Source organism: Dendrobates tinctorius, unplaced genomic scaffold (genome assembly GCF_039654945.1).
Source record: "Dendrobates tinctorius isolate UK_male_01 unplaced genomic scaffold, ASM3965494v1 ptg000036l, whole genome shotgun sequence".
NCBI lineage: Eukaryota > Metazoa > Chordata > Amphibia > Anura > Dendrobatidae > Dendrobates > Dendrobates tinctorius.
In genome coordinates, this window is record NW_027361704.1 from 30,231,305 (window position 1) to 30,257,172 (window position 25,868).

Genomic DNA, 25,868 nt, shown 5'->3' on the forward strand with positions numbered 1-25,868 from the left:
TCAGGCTCTAAGTCATAATAAGCCTTTTGGGCCTCACCGGAAAGAAACGGGGCAATCAGGCCGGCCCATCTTGCCTTCGGCCATTTTTCTCGCAACGCCGTCCGTTCAAACGTAGTCAGGTATGCCTCGACGTCATCTTCTGTCGTCATCTTCTGCCAGTACCGACTCACGTGAATCACTCTCGACTCGGCTTCCAGGTTAACCTCAGGTAAGCTTGCCAAGCGCTGCGCCACCTGCTGGAGAAGCGAGCGATCGGTAACTGTCTTGTCCACCAACTCCTTCAGCTGGGCCATCATCACCCGATTAGCTTTTTGCTGGACGGCGGTGGACTGTACCAGCGCTTTCACCATGTCCTCCATGCTCATGCCTGCAACGTGATGCCCGCGTTCTCCACCACAATGTGATAAAACACTCCGGGATCGCCTTTGCTGGGGTCAAAGGTCACGTGCATTCAGCATGAAACTCAGGCGCAGAGCTGGGATTCGGGTGTAACTGACCCTGGGTCAGGTTTATTAATGGTGAAAGCAATGCAAAAGGAAATAAAACATAAAACAAATCCTTGCCTGTCCGGCACTAACTAAACAATGGACAACCTAACTACCAACTGGCGGGCTTCTCCCGTCCAGCCAAACCACAGTTGCAGTGGGCACTGCTTCCACTCACGTGTGACTCTCACACAGACAGGCTCTCTGTGTTCCCAGGCTGAGACACTCACACAACCACCTGGCATCCTTTTATATCCACCTCCCATTATTCATTAGCAAGCAGGTGCGATACTGACCAGACTAGGCCACATAGGAAAGGAATCTGGGCGAGATATACCTGCCCTCATCCACTATTCCCACATGATTCTCACATGTCACTTACCATAGCTGAACCTGGAGAGGCAGCAGTAACTATGCGCACAGCCCGAGTATGAGCAAGATGCAGAGACGGACGTCTTTGCTGAGCAGCATCCATTGTGGTCGAGACTGAATGGGACACCGCAGGAGAAGATAAGGATTGGGATCCATCCTGTGCAGAGGGAGAATCCCGGCGCCTAACAGACAGTGCCTCGACTATCTTCAGGACCAAGCCAGAGACTTCACGCGTTTCCTTCGGCGCCACTGTGGAAGAATAAGCCTGCATCTCTGGAGAACTTCGGACTGATAAGTTTGCCAGTAACATAGATAACTGTCTTGTTTCCCCCTGTTCTATGCATTTTGCCTTTATCCCCTTCATCACCAATACTCTCCTTGCGTTGAGTTTCCCCTGTAATAAACCCCCTTTAACTCTTGATCTGCCTCCTGTTCATCACTGCATCCTGCTTCCCTGTGCTTTATTGCACCTGATCTATCTGTGGGCTTCAAATTGTGGCATTTCAGGCCTCCATTCTACTGTATTTCCTGGCTGTTACCCTAGGTTTATACAATATTTTGGGGTAAAAAATAAATATATCCAGGCCACATATTGAACAGTGTGGTATCTCCATCAGACGCCTGATCTATCTGAGGGCTGCAAATTGTGGCATTTCAGGCCTACATGCTCCTTTTTTGGCTGTATCTTACTGTAATCTATACAGTATTTTCCTGTTAAAAAATACAAACAAACAGGCCACATATTGAACAGTGTGGCATCTCCGTCAGACTCCTGATCTATCTGTAGGCTACAACTTGTGGCATCTCAGGCCTACATTCTACTGTATTTGCTGTCTGTGAACCTAAGTTTAAACACTATTTTGGGGTAAAAAATAAATAAATACCTGCCACATATTGAACATGTGGAATCTCCATCAGATGCCTTATCTATCAGTGGTCTACAATTTGTGACATATCAGGCCTCCATTCTACTGTTTTTGCTGTGTCTTACCCTAGTTATTGATACTAGTTTGATAACCAAAAGTAAATTTTTACCTACAGTCCAGATATTTTAAAGTGAGGTTTTCCAGCACACGTATCACATACAGCTGCCAATTCAGGAATTTTTAGTGAAAGTGGAAAATATTGTAGTCCATTGAAAATGGGCAAGGTGCGTGGCAAGGGATGGGGAAGGGAACGTGATGGTGATGGTGGATGCAGACGCTGAGGCCGTGAGCAAGCTGAAATTGTGCCACACCAAACACTCATATCTTCTCAGCCACCATTCATGGCCCAATTACTAGGGGCCTGCAGCAGGGCATCACTATTGAAACTAGAGCAGTGTGAAATGGTCGTTAGTTGGTTAGCGGATAATGCTTCCGGTCCGTTTGCCACCACTACCACCTTGCCTTCCACACGGTCAAGTCTGAGTAGCTGTGAGTCTGGACTGCATATTACTCACTCTGATCCTCCTTCCTCCCACCATGCCAAGTGCCCGGAGGCAATTGATCCCACACTTGGACACTCCAAAGAGCTGTTCACTTTTACATTTAAAGATTTGGGCCTCTCGCCCGGTCCACTTGAAGCCGGGCAAGATGAGATCGCATGTAGCGATGCCCAAATATTTGAGCAGCCACGGTCACATGAAGGCCACAGTGAGAACCTGTCACAAGAGGTGGACGATGATGATGCCAGCAAGTCAGGAGGAGGACTAGGGTGCGGAAGTGGAATCCAAGATGGTGGATGATATAGTAACTGACCCAAGCCGGCAGGAGGTCATGCAGAGCTAGGACAACAGCACACAAGGAGAGGGAGACATAGCACCCCAACAGGCAGGAAGAAGCAGTATGGCCGGAGACAGAAGGCGGTCAAACGTTCCTCATAACACTAGCATGAAAGTTGGCAGTACAACTGTTAGGTCTTCCTGAGTCTGGTTGATTTTTAAAGACTTTGCTGATAACCCCAAACAGACCATTTGTACCACCTGCCATGCCTGCATCAGCAAAGCTAACAGCCTGACCACCACCTGCATGATCAAGCACATGGTAGCAAAGCACCCAACTTTGTAGGCTTAACCCCCAGCTCTCGGAACAGTGTCTGTGGCTGAAAACACTGCTTCTTCCACTGTTGTGCGTGCAAGCCAATTCCCTGTTCACAGTGTATGCGAAGATGCCTTCTGCCCTGCACCTGTCGTTGCCCACACGCAACTACCACCATCATCAATAATTAAACACATCAAGACCCAAATATAAATGGTGAAAAAAATGAAAAAAACACCAATAGATACAGTTAGGTGCATATATAATTTGGACAGAGACAACATTTTTCTAATTTTGGTTCTAGACATTACCACAATGAATTTTAAACAAAACAATTCAGATGGAGTTGAAGTTCAGACTTTCAGCTTTCATTTAAGGGCATCCACATTAAAATTGGATGAAGGGTTTAGGAGTTTCAGCTCCTTAACATGTGCCACCCTGTTTTTAAAGGGACCAAAAGTAATTGGACAGATTAAATAATTGTAAATAAAATGTTCATTTCTAGTACTTGGTTTAAAACCCTTTGTTGGCAATGACTGCCTGAATTCTTGAACTCATGGACATCACCAGACGCTGTGTTTCCTCCTTTTTGATACTCTGCCAGGCCTTCACTGTGGTGGTTTTCAGTTGCTGTTTGTTTGTGGGCCTTTCTGTCTGATGTTTAGTCTTTAACAAGTGAAATGCATGCTCAATTGGGTTGAGATCAGGTGACTGACTTGGCCACTCAAGAATATTCCACTTCTTTGCTTTAAAAAACTCCTGGGTTGCTTTGGCTTTAAGTTTTGGGTCATTGTCCATCTGTAGTATGAAACGACGACCAATCAGTTTGGCTGCATTTGGCTGGATCTGAGCACACTGGCAGCCATGCATGCCCAAGCCATCACACTGCCTCCACCATGTTTTACAGATGATGTGGTATGCTTTGGATCATGAGCTGTACCACGCCTTCGCCATACTTTTCTCTTTCCATCATTCTGGTAGAGGTTGATCTTGGATTCATCTGTCCAAACAATGTTCTTCCAGAACTGTGCTGGCTTTTTTAGATGTTTTTTTAGCAAAGTCCAGTCTAGCCTTTGATTCTTGATGCTATCGAGTGGCTTGCACCGTGCAGTGAACCCTCTGTATTCACTTTCATGCAGTCTTCTCTTTATGGTAGATTTGGATATTGCTACGCCTACCTCCTGGAGAGTGTTGTTCACTTGGTTGGCTGTTGTGAAGCGGTTTCTCTTCACCATGGAGATTATTGTGCGATCATCCACCACTGTTGTCTTCCGTGGGCGCCAAGGTCTTTTTGCATTGATGAGTTCACCAGTGCTTTCTTTCTTTCTCAGGATGTACCAAACTGTAGATTTTGCCACTCCTAATGTTGTAGCAATTTCTCGGATGGGTTTTTTCTGTTTTTGCAGCTTAAGGATGGCTTGTTTCACCTGCATGGAGAGCTCCTTTGACCGCATGTTTTATTCACAGCAAAACCTTCCAAATGCAAGCACCACACCTCAAATCAACTCCAGGCCTTTTATCTGCTTAATTGAGAATGACATAACGAACGGATTGCCCACACCTGTCCATGAAATAGCCTTGGAGTCAATTGTCCAATTACTTTTGGTCCCTTTAAAAACAGGGTGGCACATGTTAAGGAGCTGAAACTCCTAAACAATTGATCCAATTTTAATGTGGATACCCTCAAATGAAAGCTGAAAGTCTGAACTTCAACTGCATGTGAATTGCTTTGTTTAAAATTCATTGTGGTAATGTCTAGAACCAAAATTACAAAATTTTGTCTCTGTCCAAATATATATGGACCTAACTGTATGATACGCAACTATAGAGTATAAAATTAATCTTGTTTATTTGTTGAATATTAAAAAGCACAAAATACATGATACAGGGGAAGGCAAACAAATCAAGCGGAAAGATTGTGCGGAATGGCACGGGGTAAGTAATTGTAATCGCACCAAAATTAATTAAAATTATCCATACATGAAAAATATAAATCAATAAGTGTATTATATGTAAATGATGAAAAAATAGTAATTATAAATTATATTTTACTATAATTAAAGGTGCAAAAAGATGAAAAAGTATAAAACAGGTAGCTACCGCATAAATGTACACAATATAAATATCCTCAAAATAGTGAATCATGAATAAGAACTGACATGTATTAAAATAAGTCCTTATCCCAGCGCAGCCTTCAGTTGTCCATACCCCAGTCATTGGAATGCAAGCGTAAATACGCAGCCAACGCCCCACAAGCCACAGTACTAAATCCACATATTTCTTGACTGCTTGCACTCGAAATGTTGCCTTTTAGGCTTGTGAAGACGTGAGTTTTCCTCAACCTGATGGTGGCGGCCGTCCCGAGGTACACAAACACATGTCCCTCAACAATACCTGTACCCTGAACAATGCTGTTACTGGGAAAGTCCACCTAACCACGCACACATGGAAAAGTGCTTGTGGGTAGGGACGCTACATCTCGCTGATGGCACACTGGGTTAACATAGTGAAAGCCGGGACCCAGATGGACCTTGGAATGGAACACGTCCTCCTGACGCAGAGGATTGCGGGCCCTATGTCAATCAGGGTTGCCACCACAGTCTACAGCTCCCGCACCTCATCTTCCTCCTCCTCCTCCTCCTCTTCAGCCTCCATCTCTGAAATGAGCACATCAGTCACAAGCTGGAAGCATCAATACCTCAGCTAAGCGGCAACAGGCTGCAATGAAGAAAATATGCTTAGGTGACAAACCGCAAAATGTTGAAGAGTTTGGGGACAGCTCTGAAAGTGCAGGTAGATGTGTGGCTGACACAGCTGAACCTACAGCCAGGGCTGGTCATGTGTGACAATGGCCTTAACCTGATTGCGGTTCAGAGTTGAGGCAAGCTCACACACCTACAATGCCTGGCCAATGTGCTTAACCTCATTGTTTAATGTTTTCTCAAAAGCTACCCAGAGCTACTGGATCTGCTTGTGAAAGTATGCCGCCTGTGTGCCCATGTTCCACAGTCAGCTCCAGCTTCTGCCGCCCTTGCCGTGGTTCAGCAGCATTTGCAGCTTCCGACTCACCGACTGGTGTGTGGTGTCCCCACGCATTGGAACTCTACACTACAAATGTTGGACAGGATTTTTGAGCAGAAGAGGGCAGTTGTTGAATACCAGCATCAACAAGGCCATCATTATGCAGGTCAGACTCCACACAAAAGACTTCAGGAGTGACATGAATGTCGGACGTATGTACTATACTCCAAAACTTTGAGGAATCCACCAAGATGGTGAGTGGCAATGATGCCATAATTAGCATCACCATCCCCCTTGTTTGATTTCTGAAAAGCTCTATGCTCACAATGAAAAAAGATACATTGCAGGAGGAGCATGAGGACATGGAGCAAGGAAGCATGTAGGGTGATTACACACAGCCCAACCTCATGTCATCCCAATGTGGATTGGTTGACAATGAGGAGGAGGCAGAGAAAGAGGAACAGGAGCTACGTTCATGCTCTATAGACGGTACTGCAAGCACAACTCTCATACCGTGTGTTCAGTGTGGATGGCCTTAGGATAGGGAGGAGGCAGAGGACACCATGGCCAGTTGTCCTGTTGGTGAGGACACGGAAAGCTTGTGTCAGGATCCTGACAGCACCGGCATGCAGCCTCAGCTGAGCAGGGACTCATCAGTGCTGTATGGGTCCCGGGGACAGTAACAGCTGGAAAGTACAGACACACAGGACCTGCACGCTGAAGTATTAGCAAGCAGGCATGGGACCTACGGTCATGTGACCACAAGGGAGTGGGGCTTAGCGTCCTGCTTGCTAAGATGGAAGAACACTCAGAGTCAGGCAAACCAGAGATCATACACAATACGGGCGAACGAGGTACAGGAGGGACAAGCAGATGGGAGGTCAGATGAAGCCAAAGGTCATACACAAGAGGGCGGTGCGGTACCAAAGGGAAGAGCAGAGAGCAGTCGAGTCACAAGCAGAGGGTCATACACAAGAGGTAGCGCAGTACAAGAGGGTCAGGCAGAACTCGTAACAGGGACAGAATCGGATCACACCAAACAAGCAAGCAAGTTATCAGGCACAAGGCACACATATACAAGAGGTCACTTAACTCAGCCGAGGGCAGGAGTATAAATGACACCGGGCCTAGGTCCAGTGACCCCAAGGCTTCTCAGGATACTTGGTGTGAAAGGCCCGGACCAACCGATCCGCATGAACCGATCGAGCAGGAACCCACGAGCGTTCCTCCGGACCGTAGCCTTTCCAATGTACCAGATATTGAAGGGCACGACGGACCAACCTGGAGTCGACAATTCGTTCCACCTCGTACTCGGACTGCCCGTCGACCAAAACCGGTGGCGGAGAAACTGATGGTCCCTCCCCACCGGACCTCACAGGTTTCAAAAGGGCCCTATGGAAAACGTTTGGGATCCGCAGAGATGGTGGGAGACGCAACCGAAAAGCCACCGGGTTAATTGCTTCAGTAATTTCATAGGGACCTATAAACTTGGGTCCAAGCTTCGCGGAGGGGACCTTGAGCCTTATATTCTTGGTGGATTACCATACCTTATCCCCAACCTGAAACACTGGTCCCACGGACCATTTTTTGTCTGCAAAAAATTTAAATTTATCCTGAGCCTTAATAATGTTACTTTGGACCTCCCGCCATACCTCCTCTAACCGCTGCATCGTCTCATCCGCCCCAGGACACCCAGAATTCAAACGAGAAAATTCTCCAAAATGTGGATGAAACCCATAGTTGCAGAAAAAGGGAGATGTACCCATAGACTGGTTAATGCGGTTGTTAAATGCAAACTCGGCCAACAGTAACACAGAACACCAATCATCCTGTCGGGCTGAGGTCAAGCAACGCACAATTTGCTCCAGAGACTGATTGGTCCGCTCGGTCTGCCCATTAGACTCTGGATGATAAGCGGATGAAAAGGACAGACCAATACCCAACCTCTTACAAAAAGCCCTCCAAAATCTGGAAACAAATTGCACTCCTCTATCAGACCCCATGCAACCGCACCACATGCTCAACAAACAATCTGGACAATGTTTCCGCATTAGGTAGAGCAGCCAAAGGTACAAAATGTGCCTGCTTACTAAACCTGTCCACCACAACCCAGACGACGGTATTACCCTTGGAGGAGGGAAGGTTGGTGATGAAATCCATGGACAAATGGGTCCATGGTCTCTCAGGAATTGGCAGTGGTACCCCGGCCGGCCGGTTATGGGGGGGTTTTTGCACGGGCACAAACATCACATGCAGACACATATTCCCCAATATCAGAGGCTAAAGAAGACCACCAGAATACTCTAGTAATGGCCTTCCGGGTAGCCGAGATCCCTGGATGTCCACCCAGAACTGAGTCATGGAACTCGGAGGACCTTGAGACGAAACTGAGCTGGCACGAAAAGTTTATCCACCGGCTTAGCCGGAGGTGCCGGAGGTGCCAGAGACTGGGCTTCCCGAATCTCCCGTTCCAACATGTTAGAAACACCTGCCACCACCACCCCAGGCTGAAGAATGGAGGATGGAGGTTCCGGGGGGACACCGGATCTAGACTGCGTGACAAGGCATCCGCTCTGACATTTTTGGATCCTGGCTGAAAAGTGATCGAGACGTTGAATCGGGAAAAAAAAATTGACCATCTAACCTGCCTGGGAGTCAACCTTTTAGCTGACTCAATGTAAGCTAGGTTTTTGTGGTCCGTAATTACGGTTATAGAATGGACAGCCCCCTCCAAAAAATGCCTCCATTCTTCAAAGGCCAACTTTACGGCCAGAAGTTCTCGATTCCCAGCATCATAGTTTCTCTCAGGAGAGAATTTCTTCGAGAAAAAGGCGCAAGGTCTCAAATTGGTCAAAGTGGCGGGTCCCTGAGACAATACCGCCCCCACCCCCACCTCTGAGGCGTCTACCTCGACAATAAATGGTTCAGACGGGTCCGGTTGAATAAGAACCGGGGCAGACATGAAACATTTTTTCAAAAATTGAAACGCCGCTACCGCTGCGGCTGACCACTTCTTGATATCAGCCCCCTTTTGAGTCATGTCTGTGAGGGGTTTAACCACCTGTGAGAACCCCCTTATAAATTTACGATAATAATTGGCGAACCCTAGGAAACGCTGCAGAGCCTTCAAATCACAAGGTTGAACCCACTCGACAATGGCCTGCACCTTATTAGGACCCATGCGATACCCTTCTGCAGACACAATGAACCCCAGAAACGACAGTTCTTGAACACAAAATAGACATTTTTCAAGTTTAGCAAAGAGACAGTTCTCCCAGAGCCTTTGGAGAACTGCCCGAACATGACCAATGTGAGCCTGTTTATCAGGAGAGTAGATCAGTATGTCATCCAAACATACCACCATAAAACGTCCAATAAAATCAGAGAACACATAGTTTATGAAATTTTGGAAGACTGCTGGCGCATTGGTCAGACCGAAAGGCATGACCAAATTTTCAAACAACCCTTCAGTAGTGAAAAATGCAGTTTTCCACTCATCTCCGTCCCAGACTCTGATAAGGTTATACGCTCCCCGTAGATCTAGTTTCGGAAACCACTTAGCTCCGGACAATTGGTTGTATAAATCAGGAATAAGTGGAAGGGGATACGTATTCCTCACAGTTATCTTATTTAACTCACGAAAATCGAGGCATGGGCGTAAACCACCGTCTTTTTTCTTTACAAAAAAGAACCCCGCCACCATGGGAGAAACAGAAGGACGAATGTGTCTCTTACGGAGACTCTCGGAAATATATTCCTTCATTGCAGCCCGTTCTGGACCTGAAAGGTTATACAAGCGGGCTTTGGGCAATTTAGCACCTGGAACCAGGTGAATGGCACAATCAAATGGGCGGTGTGGTGGTAAAACCTCGGCCTCTATTTCGGAGAAAACGTCCGTATAGTCTTTCAGGCACTCCGGAATACCTTCCAGTCCCACGGATGACACAGACACAGAAACAAGACATTTCTCAGAACAATAGGGACCCCATTTAACAAAGTCCTGAGATTCCCAATTAATCACTGGATTATGCACTTGTACCAGGGGAACCCCAACACCAGTCCCGCTGGCAGGTTGTCCATAACAAAACATGAAATATGTTCCTGGTGCAAGGAACTTACTTTAAGGAGAAACTCTTCTGTACGAAACATAACGTCATTTTTAAGCAGTGGTGTTTTGTCAATGGCAACAATGTGAATAGGAGTCTCCAATCTAACTGTCTCTAACTTACACCTGGATACCAAGTCAGAGTCAATAAAGTTTAATGAAGATCCGCAATCCACGAAGGCAGAGGTGAATGTGGAGACACTCCCACAACAAAGTTCCACTTGCAACAATATTTTTGAAAATGCAGAAAAGGGTACCTGAGAGCCTGGGTGACCTCCATGACAATCACCCGGTCTCAGTCGCTTGTTGGTCAGAGGACAGGAGGGGCAATCCTTTTTCCAATGTCTAGAATCGCCACAGAAAAAACAGCATTTTCCCATGAGTCGTTGTCTTCTTTCTTTCTCTTTGAGGTCGATAGTCTCCAATGTAGGACTGGCTTTCCTTCGTTGGGAGAATAGCAGTGTCTCAATCTGCATCACTCCCCTCGCCCATAGCCTGCGATCCATTCAGACAGCCTGTGTCATAGCCTCCTCCAGGGAGTCAGGCGGAGGGTGGAGAGCCAAGGCGTCTTTCAGATGTTCAGACAGGCCTTTACAGAACAAACCACGGAGGGCGGCATCATTCCAGCATACCCCAGCAGCCCAGCATCTGAACTCTGAACAAAACCACTCGGCTGAGTGATTCCCCTGGCACACACTCCTCACCATATCCTCAGCCATACGTATCCGATCAGGCTCATCATAAATAAGCCCCAGGGCCTCAAAAAATGCATCCACAGTCATACGCTCAGGGGCCGTGGTTGGAAGGGAGAAAGCCCAAGCCTGTGGAGCCCCCCTTAACAGAGATATAATGACCCCCACTCTCTGACTTTCACTCCCAGACGAGTGTGGTCTTAAGGAAAAAGAAAGCTTACATCCCTCCTTGAAAACTCTGAATTCCCTATTATCTCCTGAAAAGGTATCTGGCAACTTAACAGGAGACTCTGGGGAAATTAATGTAACATCCCGAGCCCCCGATGAAAACACCCCCTGCACAGTGTCAGCGATCAGCTGCTGAGACTGAGCCAGGACTCGTTGTTCTCCAAGGAGTTTCTGAGACATCAGAGTTAGGTGCTTAACCTGCTCAGAAAGAGCATGCATAGGATCCATCACACACACAGGTGAATGGGAACAGAGAAAAAAAAATGGTAATGGTCAGTTATAATGTCAGGATCCTGACAGCGCCGGTATGCAGCCTCCGCTGAGCAGGGACTCACCAGCGCTGTATGGGTCCCGGGGACAGTAACAGCTGGAAAGTACAGACGCACAGAACCTGCACGCTGAAGTATTAGCAAGCAGGCATGGGACCTACGGTCATGTGACCACAAGGGGGCAGGGCTTAGCATCCTGCTTGCTAAGATGGAAGAACACTCAAAGTCAGGCAAACCAGAGATCATACACAATACGGGCGAACGAGGTACAGGAGGGACAAGCAGATGGGAGGTCAGACGAAGCCACAGGTCATACACAAGAGGGCGGTGCGGTACCAAAGGGAAGAGCAGAGAGCAGTCGAGTCACAAGCAGAGGGTCATACACAAGAGGTAGCGCAGTACAAGAGGGTCAGGCAGAACTCGTAACAGGGACAGAATCGGATCACAACCAAACAAGCAAGCAAGTTATCAGGCACAAGGCACACATATACAAGAGGTCACTTAACTCAGCCGAGGGCAGAAGTTTAACTGACACCTGGCCTAGGTCCAGTGAGCATTAAATAGCCGCCCTCTGCCAGAGAGAGGAAGAAACAATTAACCCCCTGTCTGACCAGGACGGGCCAAAGCGAAACCCCGTCCTGGATCATGACAGCTTGCCTGTTACCAATCTGGTACACATGGCTGACTTAATGTTGCGCTGCCTTTCCCGTAACCTTCGCATTATGAAAATTCATGGTGACACTCATTACTGGTTGGTGATATGTCTAGACCCACGCTACAAGGAGAACTTTCAATCTCATCTTCCAGAGGCAGATAGGTGTACTAAAATATTGCAGTACCAGAGGGCCATTCTTGCAGAATTATTAAAAAAAATTCCCATCTTAAACCACTGGCGGCAGAGGTCACAGTTCATTGGACAACCAAGGAGTAGAGGTGAGAGACATAACTCCAATCCAGAAGAGGCAGGGGAACACTGGCAAAGTTCTGGGAGAGTTCTCTCACACCCTCCCATCGCCCTGGGGTACTCTCACAAGGAGTGCAAAGTTTGGAAAGATGCTTAGGGAGTACCTTGCTGACTGTACCAAAGTCCTCCGTGATTCCTCTGTGACTTTTAATTATTGGGTATCCAAGCTGGACATGTGGCATGAACTGGCTCTCTACACCTTGGAGATCCTGGCCTGCCCTGCCGCTAGCATTTTGTCAGAGTGGGTCCTTAGTGCCGCTGGTGGAATTGTAACTGATAAGCACATCTGCTTGTCAACTGCAAATGCTGACAGGCTGACTCTTATACAAATGAACAAGGGATGGATTGGGCCAGACTTCTCTACACCACTGAATAACAACAAGGAAACATAACCTCAAATGCAGTGTTTTTTTTGGGGGGTGTATTCCCATGCACCTCTTCACACCCACACATGGGTATACACTTCCTGATTTTGGCTATTTGGTGTTATCCTCCTCTTTGTCCTCATTCTCATCACCCATCACCATTAGATCACCATGGTGACCGTGGTCCGTGATGCAACAGCTAACTTATTGTGTAAAAGGGTTGTTTTGATGCCTTAATTAATTATTATTATTATTATTATTATTAATTTACATGCCCTTTAAAATAAATTATAACACAGAATGTTGATGTGTACCCCCAGGGGAACATGTTTGTCAGCCCATACACTTAGCATTACAAGTATAGGAGACCTGCTACTTTGAACTGGGAAAACATTTTTCGGAGGCCATCCTCCACGTCTCTTCAGACAGCACCACTAGATCACCAGGGTGAACGTTTTCCGTGATGCAACAGTGACAATATTGTTAGCAAAGGGGTGTTTGTGCTCTCAGCAGAGTTCACCTATCATTTCTTGTGTCTCCCCCCCTCCCAAAGAAGAAGAGCAAATAGATATTCATGGTATGGCAATGTGCCCTGCCAACAATAGAGTAATTTTATTTTAATTACCAGCATTAAATAAAAATGTTTAAATGCAGATGAAGTTGGTAGAAAACCACAATGTGTGTGCTCCCAGCATTCCTCTGTACACATCTCAGTATTTTTATCACTATTAGCATTATCTAATTCCCTTCAGCCTTTCTGTGTCTTCAGATCACAGATATCACAACATGCTTCAGCCGCAAGGCAATAAGTATTGCCTACGATTGAACACTTCTGACATTTTTAGAGTTTGAAACATTAATTAGGCATAAAACATTTAGTTAGTTAGTGGACACTTAGCCTCCCCCCATTTACTGGAATATGAAGGTCTTGAGATACATTTGTAGGAATGCAAATATTAAAACTTTAAAACAACAAAGGTTATCTTTTAAGTGGAAACAGATCATTGAAGAAATTTAAAAAACCTTTATTCAGCGTTCCTTCACAGAACCAGCGTCGGACTGGAACACCTTGGGCCCACCAGAGAAAATCATTCTTGGGCCCACTATGTAGCTACATAGAAATAAATACAAGACCACCAATTGTGCCGTAAAACACGCTAATATCCGGGTATAATATAAGGTAGTACATGTCTTAATTATGTAGCAGGAGTTCTCCCTGATAGAATATAAAGCAGCCCCCTCATAAAATAAAAGGCAGCTCCCTCATAGAATATAATGCAGCACCCTCATAAAATATAATGCAGCCATCTCACAGAATATAGCCCCCTCATAGAATATAATGTAGCCCTCCATAGAATATAATGCTGCCCCCTCATAGGGTATTCTGCACCCCCCCATAGGTTATAATGCTGTCCCCTCATATGGTATAATGCTGCCACCCCCTCATAGAGTATAATGCTGCCACCCCCTCAAAAGGTTTAATGCTGCACCCCCTCATAGGGTATAATGCTGCCATCCCATCATATATATAATGCTATATATATATATATATATATATATATATATATATATAGATACATATAGATATAGATACATATAGATACATATAGATATAGAGATAGATAGATATAGAGATAGATAGATCTATGGATAGATAGATAATGGATAAAGAGATATAGAGATATATAGATAGATAGACCAATATAGAGATAGACCGATATAGAGATAGATATAGAGAGATAGAGATAGATCTATGGATATATAGATATAGATGGATAGATATAGAAATAGATAGATAGATACTGTAGATAATAATAAAGATAGATAGATATAGAGATAGATAGATATATAGATAGATAGATAATAGATAGACAGATATAGAGAGAGATAGAGATAGATAGCTAGATAATAGATAGATAGATAGATAGATAGATAGATATAGAGATAGATAGATAGATAGATAGATAGATAAAAAAAAAGGGCAGCACTACCAAAATTATACAATTGGTGCAAAACCTATGCAGCAGTGTCCAAACAGCCGAGTTAATAAAATAAAAAAAAAAAATATAGGCAGCGCTCCAAACTAAATGTGAAAAAGTGGATACTTTACTGATGATCAGGTGGCGACGTTTCAACGGTGACCCGTCTTTATCAAGTCAAAGAGGCTTGATAAAGAGGGGTCACCGTTGAAACGTCGCCACCTGAGGATCAGTAAAGTATCCACTTTTTTCACATATAATTTGGAGTGCTGCCTATATTTTTTTTATTTTATTTTATTTTTTTTATTTTAGATAGATAGATAGATATAGAGATAGATAGCTATAGAAAGATAGACCTATAGATAGATATAGAGATAGATGAATAGACGATAGATAATGGATAAATAGATAGATATAAAGATAGAGATATATATAGATATATAGATAGATAGATAAATAGATAGATAGACAGACAGATATAGAGATAGATAGATAATAGATAGATAAATCGAGATAGATGGATGGAAGATATATAATGGCTGCCCTGGCAGCCTCTATGCGACAGTAAGTGGGGGCCGGCGCCACCATCAATTGTAATGGGAGAGAGAGCGTCAGAAGACGCTCTCTCTCCCATCAGTCCCCTCTGCTTCTGACTCACAGCCAGTGTGCGATGACATCTATCTCTATCTATCTCTATAGCTATCTATCTCTATCTAAGATAGATATAGAGATAGATAGATAGATAGATATAGAGATAGATTGATAGATAGATAGATATAGAGATAGATAACTATAGATATATATAAAGATAGATAGATAGATAGAGATAGATAACTATAGATAGATATAGAGATAGGTAGAGATAGATGTCATCGCGCACTGGCTGAGTCAGAAGCAGAGGGGACTGATGGGAGAGAGAGCGTCCTCTGATGCTCTCTCTCCTATTACAATTGAGGGTGGTGCCGGCCCCCACTCTGCCGCATAGGGGCTGCCAGGGCTGGGGGCCCCTGGGGGGGGAGCGGGGGCCCTGGTGGTGGGCAGTGTTAGCCGGCTGCTGCCACACTGTCACTGACAGCCAGGAGACCTCCTAAAGTGAAATGATGTTCACCCCTTTCCACGCCATGTGGGCGTGGGAATTAGTGAATATTCATTCTCTTTATCAGCGGGGACAGGCTCCTGCCTCCTGTTACCCGCTGCTCCTCCGCTGGCAGGGGCCCCCCAAACAGCTGCGGATGCCACTGGCTGGGGGCCCCTGGAGCAGCGGGGGCCCTAGCCAGCTGCTGGCCCTGTATGCCAGCAGGTGCCAGGGCCCACAGGATGCCAGGGCCCACCAGAGAATCCTCCGGTTCTACGGTGGGCCAGTCCAACCCTGGACAGAACAGTAGAACCATAATCATGCTTTCTCACAATACTAGAGCAAGAGGAAAATGAAGATCCTTGAGGCAATAATTCAAATGCCCCACAACGAAAGTGAACTATACTACAATGCTTGGAACAGGATAAATTGTCCAATGACTGAAGCCAGACTCCTTCAAACATTAACTACCTGCTGGTGATCATCATCGCTAAACAAAAACCAAGAAGAAAAATGAAGGGTTTTTTATTTAAAGGCATCTCTGGGCCCATATGTGAATTGTAAGGGCCCCGTCACACATAGCGACTCACCAGCAATCCCGACAACGATGTGAACTTGTCAGGATCTCTGGTGTGTCGCTACATGATCGCTGGTGAGTTGCCAAACACGCAGCTTCACTAGCGATCTGCACCGGTAACGACGAGCGCACGCGTCACTGTGTACCTTAGATACCAGCGCGCTGATGCAGGGAGCTGGTAACCAAGGTAAACATCGGGTTTCTAAGCGCCGGGCGGCACCTAGAAACCCGCTGTTTACCTTGGTTACTAGCTCCCTGCACCAGCGCGCTGGTATCTAAGGTACACTGCAGGTTTCTAAGCGAAGCGCGGTGCTTAGAAACCCACTGTTTACCTTGGATACGAGCTGGGAGCTCGCTGATCGTTGCTCTCCCGCCTGCCACACACAGCGATGCGTGCTGGCCAGCGGGAGACCAACGATCAAAAAAAAGTCCAGGGCATTCGAGCACGATCAGCGATACCTAGCAGGGGGGGCGGTCGCTGATACCTGTCACACACAGCTATCTCACTGGTGAGATCGTTGTTGCATCACAAAACTTGTGACTCAGCAGCGATCTCGCTAGCAATCTCCCTATGTGTGACGGGGCTTTAATCTCTCTTATTACAGTCTCCAAGTTGTGTAGGTGTGTTAAAAACTTAATCTTAAATCAATGTAGGTGGAAGACATCAAACGCATTATGGTACTTGGTGGTGGATAAACGATTAATCATTGTAGACTGGATCCTGGATTTTATACCTCCTGTAGCCTCCCTGTTATTAATCCTGCACGTTCCCATTCCCGCCATCACCATGCCCTTTTTCCTGATCACTTCATCCAAGGACTCGTCTGCCATATTTATGCTAAAAACCTGCACCTTCCCAGCAGCAACTGTGTAGGAAACGACGTTATTGTTTTCAAGGTTGTTTATCATGCCAGTAAAAGAAAAAAAACTATAATGAGGAGTACCCCCCAGGGGGATAAGGTTTGTCAGCCCATACTAAAGTGTGTGGGCATTGCAAGTTTAGGAGTCCCACTCCTTTTTAATGGGAATTTTTTTTATGAGGCCCTCCTCCACGTTTATTCCAAGGGGGATTGGGGTGCGTGCAAATTTGAGTTTGCTGGCCAATCAAGCACAGTGATACTGTTGTTTTTAAACTAGGTATTGGTACTTTTGGCAGTGTGGTTAGGTGCCAAGTCCTGTAGGAGATTTAAATTTCCATCTCCAAAGCTTGTCGGCAGAATGAAGCATGAAGTGCTCCAATATTTCCTGGTAGACGGCTGCAATGACTTTGGTCTTGATTTGTTATGGATGAGCACTAAAATGCTTGGGTGCTCATTACTCGGGTTGAGCAAATTGGAATGCTCGGGCACTCAACCCAAGCAATGAGCCCAATGTTAGTCTATGGGAAAACCAAGCATTTTTGCCGTGATCCCCCCGGAGGTCCTTTTAGGGTCTAAAAACTGAATTTGATGGGAACAGTGCTCAAATGCCATGGGAACATCATGGGGAATACCCCTGGAAGCATTTCTTTTTCAGGCACACACTAAAACATCCAAAAACGAAAACATGGATTTTCCTGGGAAATATGTTAAGGAACTGTCACAAGTCGGGGTCGTCCCGAAACACGAAACCCAATGTAAGTCAATGGGGAATAAAAGTCGGCAGTGAGAGGAGGACAGGAAACACACCTACAGTGCCCATTTGAATGCCAAAAGCATCAATTCTTACTTAAGCTTGTCAACCTTAATTAACTTCATAATACAAGTTACGCACTGAAAAATGGGGGTTATTTGGCTAAAGTTGTGGGGGGGGTAGGGCTGGCTCCAGGTTTTTATGTGCCCTGGGCGAAAGAGCGCCCCTTTAACACATACCACAACTCATCATGCTCCGATACGGCAGAGAAATAGCGGTATAATACAATGAAAAATACTTCAATTTTTACATCTCATGACGAGGCCCATCTATTTCTCCATACAGAATCATTGGTCCCATATAATGTTTGAAACAGTATATGATGAGCTCCACATAATGCTACAGTATATGTTGGTCCCCATGGATGACGCTCCACTGTCTTATGGGCCCAAATAATGCTCCAAACATAATGGGCCCCATTTCTACTGCTCTAGTGTATAATGGGCCCTGTAAATGCTGCTCCAGTGTCTGATGTCCACCTTTGGAATGTTCCAGTGTATGGTGGGCACCATCTATCTTTCTCCAGAGTATAGTGCTCCCCAAAAATTGCTGTCCCAACATTGAAAACAATCAAATAAGTCTCCTCGCTAGGGAATCCCTGTACTTGTCTGGACTCCTCGTCGTCCCCATCTTCCATCTCACTGCACAGTATTTCAACTTTGCAAGTGCTGTGATCCTGAGCAAGCAGGGGGGGCCCACTCGTTGGCGACGGCACTGGCACAGGGCCCCTGATAGTACGGTGGTGTGTCTGATGGCGGGTGGGCCGAACCTGCACTTTCATCTGCAGCTTCCTCTTTGTCACCGTGTAAGATGGAACTGTATATGGGAAGGGTAACCCGAGTTTCATCAGGGTCAGATTCAGGCCGAGTAGCGTGCGAGGGGAATGTAGTGGTCTGGGTCAATGTACCAGCAGATTCATCGAGCAGTGGCTGGGCATCAGTGCACTTGTGTCGCCCCCAGGAGTACGGTCGCCACAGTGGCATTACCTTCTTCCTAGGGAGTGTGATGTCATGCTTGGGAGCAACGAACGATCTCTCTAGCAGGTTAACTGATTGGGCGGCGTTATTCCCACGAGTCATGACCCTCCAAACAGCGTTCATGAAGGCAAAGTGTTTGTTTTACGTGGGCAGTATGGTTGCAAAGCTGAACCTTAAAGGAATGTCCAGAAGGGCACCACCAAGAGTGGAGCCTACGGTTAAATTCGACTCCACCTGGGAAACTTCAACCATGCCAGCTACAGAACAGATGCACACATTGCAAGCTTAATTCCGTTAACGAACGAGACTCCGTCATGCCCCGCGGTCCGAGTCCGGCTTACTAGAGGGACACGTGAGGCTCTGGCACATGAGATTGGCCAATAACTGGTGTGTCATGCCATTACATGTCCGTGGCTGCATGTGCGCTACACTGAAAAGGCCAGCGTTTGTCGCTTACAGGTGCAGATAACCCGCTGAACAACGTTAGTGATGGGGATCATTGATGACAATTATTACCCGCGAACAATGATTTCCCAGTAAGTGCAGGTCAACCGCAGTTCCGGAATTAGGCCTAACCGTCATTCCTGAAAAAATGAAAAACTTACGTGTGCAAACCACAGGTGCTGTAGCTTGCTTAACAGCTCGCCAGCCGTTCTCACGCCCAGTATGGATTGCACGTGATTGCACAAAGGTTAGAAAGGGTACCGTATCCCCGGATAACATGTATGGATAGCGTACACATTCAAAATATATGTCTGTACATCAGGAGGCAGGCTCAGACGGTGTTAGGCCCAGTATGGATTGCACAAAGGTTAGAAAGGGTACCGTATCCCCGGATAACATGTATGGATAGCGTACACATTCAAAATATATGTCTATACATCAGGAGGCAGGCTCAGACGGTGTTAGGCCCAGTATGGATTGCACGTGATTGCACAAAGGTTAGAAAGGGTACCGTATCCCCGGATAACATGTATGGATAGCGTACACATTCAAAATATATGTCTATACATCAGGAGGCAGGCTCAGACGGTGTTAGGCCCAGTATGGATTGCACAAAGGTTAGAAAGGGTACTGTATCCCCGGATAACATGTATGGATAGCGTACACATTCAAAATATATGTCTGTACATCAGGAGGCAGGCTCAGACGGTGTCAGGCACAGTATGGATTTGACGGCCCAGATTACACAGCGGAGGAGCCGGGAGAGGTAAAGATTGTAAATGCTGGGGCCCTGCCCAAGCAAGGGGGGCCCACTCGTGGGCGTCGGTACTGGCACTGGGCCCCTCATAGTACGGCGGTGTGTCTGACGGTGGGTGTGCACCACCACCGTCAGAGACACTTGATTGCACTATGAGGGACCCTGTGCCAGTGCCCGCGCCCAAGAGTCGGCCTACCCACCTGTCCAGGGCAACGGCACTCGCACGGTGTCGTGCGCTAGGTGGTGACCCCGGCCATGGGGGGGGGGAGGCAGCACAGTTAGGGAGTTTTAGAAAGTGGCATATGTTGATGTTGGACATTCAGCTGATGCAAAAGGCGAAATAGGTGAAGTCCCAGGAAGAGGTGGACCAAAGCAAGCCATTTTTCTGTCACCTTATGTGTCATCAGGGGAAGGTGGGACAAAATCCTTGGAAACCCATGCATGGTTCATTTTAATGAAGGTTAGATCATCCACATTTTGGGTTGACAGACGGGTCCTTTTTTCTGTCAGGATTGATCCAGCTGCACTGAAGACTCTTTCCGATAGCACACTTGCAGCTGGGCAAGCGAGCTCCTGTAATGCATATTGTGCCAATTCAGGCCAGGTGTCCAGTTTAGCAGCCCAATAGTCAAAGGGGAATGACCTGTGTGGGAGAACATCGATATGGGAGGAAAAGTAGTTTGTAACCATAGTTGACAACTGCTGTCTCCTGTCACTTTCCATCGATGCAGTATTACCAGTTGTGTGAGCGGTATTTGAAAAATCAGTCCACAACATTGTCATGAAACCCCTGTCTCCAACGCCACTTCTGCTGTGTGCACCACGAACACCTCTGCCAAGCTGCCCCCGGCCCGTACGGCTCGTGTGAGAACCATCACCGCTGCTGTGTGCTGGGAATGCCTCAAGCAACCGATTTACCAGAGTTGCTTGTTTATTAGCCAATATTAGGTCAAGGTTCTCCTGTGGCATGATGTTTTGTAATTTGCCTTTATAGCGTGGATCCAGGATGCTGGCCAACCAGTAGTCATCATCGTTCATCATTTTGGCAATGCGTGGGTCCCTTTTTAGGATCTGCAAGGCATAATCTGACATGTGGGCCAATGTTCCCGGTGTCAATGATGCACTGCGAGTGCTGGGTGGAGGAGCACTTTCTGGCAAATCCACATCCCTCCAGTCACGCACAAACCCTGCACCAGACCTTGCCACGCCAACATTTTCACTTGCCCCACGAGATGCATCCTCCTCCCCTAAGTAATCATCCCCATCATCCTCCTCCTCCTCCTCTTCTTCCTCCACCTCGTCCAGGAGAGGTCCCTGAGCAGACAATGGCTGAATGTCATCAAGGATTCCCTCCTCCTCATCAACATTGGCTGCAGACGCCTGCTCCTTAAGGTGCGTCAAAGTTTGCATGAGCAGACGCATAAGTGGGATGCTCATGCTTAGGATGGCGTCGTCTGCGCTTACCAGCCGTGTGCATTCCTCAAAACACCGAAGGACTTTACAGAGGTCTTTCAGCTTCGACCACTGCACACCTGTCAACTCCATGCCTGCTCTCAAAGTGCCTGGCCGTGTATCCTCCCACAAATGCATTATGGCCTGCCTCTGCTCGCACAGCCGCTCCACCATGTGCAGGGTGGAGTTCCACCTTGTTGCAATGTCGATAATGAGGCGGTGGTTGGGAAGGTGGAGCAATCGCTGCAGCTTCTGCATATGAACGGAGTGTACAGGCAACCGGCGGATGTGCGCGCACAGTCTTCGCACCTTCTGGAGCAGGGCTGTTAACTCCGGATAATTTTTGAGGAAGCACTGCACCACCAGGTTCAAGGTGTGAGCCAAGCAAGGTATATGGCTGAGTTTTGAAAGGGCTATGGCTGCCACAAAATTACGGCCGTTATCACTAACTACCTTGCCTGCCTCAAGATGTACACTGCCCAGCCATGACTCAGTTTGTCGCTTCAAGTACTCGGCCAGCACCTCGGCGGTGTGTCTGTTGCCCAAACACATCATCTACAACACAGCCTGCTGACGCTTTCCACTAGCTGCTCGATAGGGGGATACATCTTGTGCAACAGTGGCAGCTGCAGATGGAGTGCTCGTACGACTGCGCTCTGTGGACGAGCTTTCGCTTCTGGAGGAGGAGGAGGAGGGTCGAACGCCTACAGCCAACTGTTTCCTATACCGTGGGCTAGGCAGCACTGTCCCACCACCGCTGTCCCCTGTGGACCCTGCATCCACCACATTAACCCAGTGAGCAGTGATGGACACGTAATGGCCCTGGCCATGCCGACTGGACCATGCATCAGTTGTGAGGTGCACCTTTCCGCTCACTGACTGCTTGAGTGCATGGACAATGCGGTCTTTCACATGATGGTGGAGGGCTGAGATGGCTTTGCGAGAGAAGAAGTGGCGACTGGGTAGGTCATAGCGTGGTACTGCATAGGCCATGAGTTTGCGGAAAACTGTGCTTTTCACCAACCGAAAGGGCATCATCTCAAACGAGATTAGTTTGGCAATGTGGGCGTTCAAACCCAGTGTACGCGGATGAGAGACTGAGTACTTTCTTGACCTACTCATAGTGTCTGGGAGGGTGAGCTGGACTTGAGAGCTGCATATGGTGGAAGTAGCGGTGGACAGGGCGGACAGAGAGAGGGTTGATGATGGTGATGGAGTTGGTGTTCTTTCTGATGGCCTAGAATCAGTCTTTCGTTGATATAACAGTGGGATTCCCTGACTGCTGTGGCCTTGCAACGACACCTCAACATTTGCTGCTGTGCTAACCGGTGGGCTTACAGTGGGGGAACCAATGTAGCGTTGCTGACTACCTTCGTTGTGATCAGTTGCACATGTGGCACTTGAGGTTTGGTGTTGTGTCCACGCTTGCAAGTGCATGCTGGTTAAATGTCTAAGCATGCAACTGGTATTCAAATTTTTCAGATTTTTCCCTCGGCTAAAGGTCTTTGCGCATTTCTTACAGATAACCTTGGCCTGATCATGAGGATTTTGTTCACAAAAGTGCCACACTGCACTCTTCCTACTTTGGCAGACATTTTGCGGCCTAGCACGCTGTGATCTTTTGACCCTCTGGACAAGCTGTCCAGCAACTCTTTTGATGTTTGGAACCTGTCTTTGGAGTGCTCCGGGCCTGCCAGATAACAGCTGTTGTGATGTCGATGTCTGCTGTGGATGCTCCTCATCTGAGCTATTGGAAGCAGCACCCTCTTCCCCCAATGGATGCCAATCTGGGTCAACAACTGGGTCATCCATCACCTCCTCTTCTATGTCATGTGCACCTTCCTCTGTGTCACCGTGTATGGTGGTATAGTGTGCGGGAAGGGGCACCTGAGTCTCATCAGGGTCAGAATCTGGCTCTGTACACTGCGAGGACAATGTAGTGCTCTGAGTGAATGTACCAGCAGAATCATCCATCAGCGGCTGTGCATCAGTGCACTCCATGTCAGATTCATCTTGGCCTGGGTAATTCACCATTTGACTTGATAATCCAGGCATGGTATGTGAAAACAGCTCCATGGAGTAATCAGTAGTATGGCCTGCGTCATCCTTCAATCTTGGTTGGGGTGAAGGACACAAGGAAAGGTGTGGTTCATGAACATGAGCCTCCAATGACGACTCAGTGCTTTTACTTTTTACAACTGAAGAAGAGGAGGCGATAGAGCTGGAGGCTGAGTCAGCAATGTAAGACAAAACTTTTTCCTGATGCTCTGGCTTTAAAAGCGGTTTGCCAACTCCTAGAAAACTAAGCATTCGAGGCCTTATGTAGCCAGACGATGACGCAGGCTCAACACCTCCTGCATTCGGTCCTATTTTGCTCTTGCCACTACCATCAGATACACCACCAACACCATCATTACCAGCTGCCAACCCCCGCCCAATTCCATGGCCTCTTCCACCAGCCTTCCTCATTTTTGGTAGAAATGTAGACAAAATCCAACAAACTATATAGTAATGTAAAACAAAGTACAAGGTGTCTATAGGACAGGGGAGATTTTGAATTTCTGCAGACACTTGTGGACACTGGACACTTTTGGATTGTGTGAGGCCCACTGATATCTGAGCGCTATGTCACAGGCTCGATGGCACAGCTGTGAAAAAAGTGACGGGAGGATAAGGGAGATTTTGAATTTCTGCAGACACTTGTGGACACTGCCAGAGAATATGGGAAGCAAGATGTGCCACAGTCCGCGCTGCTGAATCCACAAAATCACCTGGGATGCAAGATGTAGTAACAAAGTACTTCTTTATTCCTTCCTACGCGTTTCGGCGCCCTTCCTGGCGCCGAAACGCGTAGGAAGGAATAAAGAAGTACTTTGTTACTACATCTTGCATCCCAGGTGATTTTGTGGATTCAGCAGCGCGGACTGTGGCACATCTTGCTTCCCGTATTCTCTGGCAGTTTTTCCACTTTGGAGTGGTCGGTGGAGGTCCTGCAGCAGCTGATACTGTGTTATGTCTTCAAGCCAGTTGTGGGTCACACAACTGGAATAGGTGAGTGGAACTGCATTACACCACTCACATCGTAGTGTCACTAGTGATAGGGCACTATTGCGCCTCTTGTTCCCCCACCCTTTTTGTATTGATACTTGTGGACACTGGACACTTTTGGATTGTGTGAGGCCCAATGAATATCTGAGCGCTATGTGACAGGCTCGATGGCACAGCTGTGACCAAAGTGACTAGAGGATAAAGGAGATTTTGAATTTCTGCACACACTTGTGGACACTGGACACTTTTGGATTGTGTGAGGCCCACTGATATCTGAGCGCTATGTCACAGGCTCGATGGCACAGCTGTGACAAAAGTGACGAGAGGATAAGGGAGATTTTGAATTTCTGCACACACTTGTGGACACTGGACACTTTTGGATTGTGTGAGGCCCACTGATATCTGAGCGCTATGTGACAGGCTCGATGGCACAGCTGTGACAAAAGTGACAAGAGGATAAGGGAGATTTTGAATTTCTGCACACACTTGTGGACACTGGACACTTTTGGATTGTGTGAGGCCCAATGAATATCTGAGCGCTATGTGACAGGCTCGATGGCACAGCTGTGACCAAAGTGACTAGAGGATAAGGGAGATTTTGAATTTCTGCACACACTTGTGGACACTGGACACTTTTGGATTGTGTGAGGCCCACTGATATCTGAGCGCTATGTCACAGGCTCGATGGCACAGCTGTGACAAAAGTGACGAGAGGATAAGGGAGATTGGATTGCTTTTAACCCCTTCACTACCAAGGGTGGTTTGCACGTTAACTACCGGGCCAATTTTTACAATTCTGACCACTGTCCCTTTATGAGGTCATAACTCTGGAACGCTTCCGTGGATCCCGATGATTCTGACATTGTTTTCTCGTGACATATTGTACTTCATGTTAGTGGTAAAATTGCATTCAAATAACTTGCGTTTATTTGTGAAATAAATGGAAATTTGGCGAAAATTTTGAAAATTTCGCAATTTTCCAACTTTGAATTTTTATGCCCTTAATTCACAGCGATAAGGCACACAAAAAACTTAATTCATAACATTCCCCACATGTTTACTTTACATGAGCACAATTTTGGAACCAAAATTTTTTTTTGTTAGGAAGTTATAAGGGTTAAAAATTGACCAGCGATTTCTCATTTTTGCAACACCATTTTATTTTTAGGGACCACTTCACATTTGAAGCCACTTTGAGGGGTCTATATGATAGAAAATACCCAAAAGTGACACCATTCTAAAAAATGCACCCCTTAAGGTGCTTAAAACCACATTCAAGAAGTTTATTAACCCTTTAGGTGCGTCACAGGAATTTTTTGAATATTAAAAAAAAAAATGAACATTTAACTTTTTTTCACAAAAAAAATAC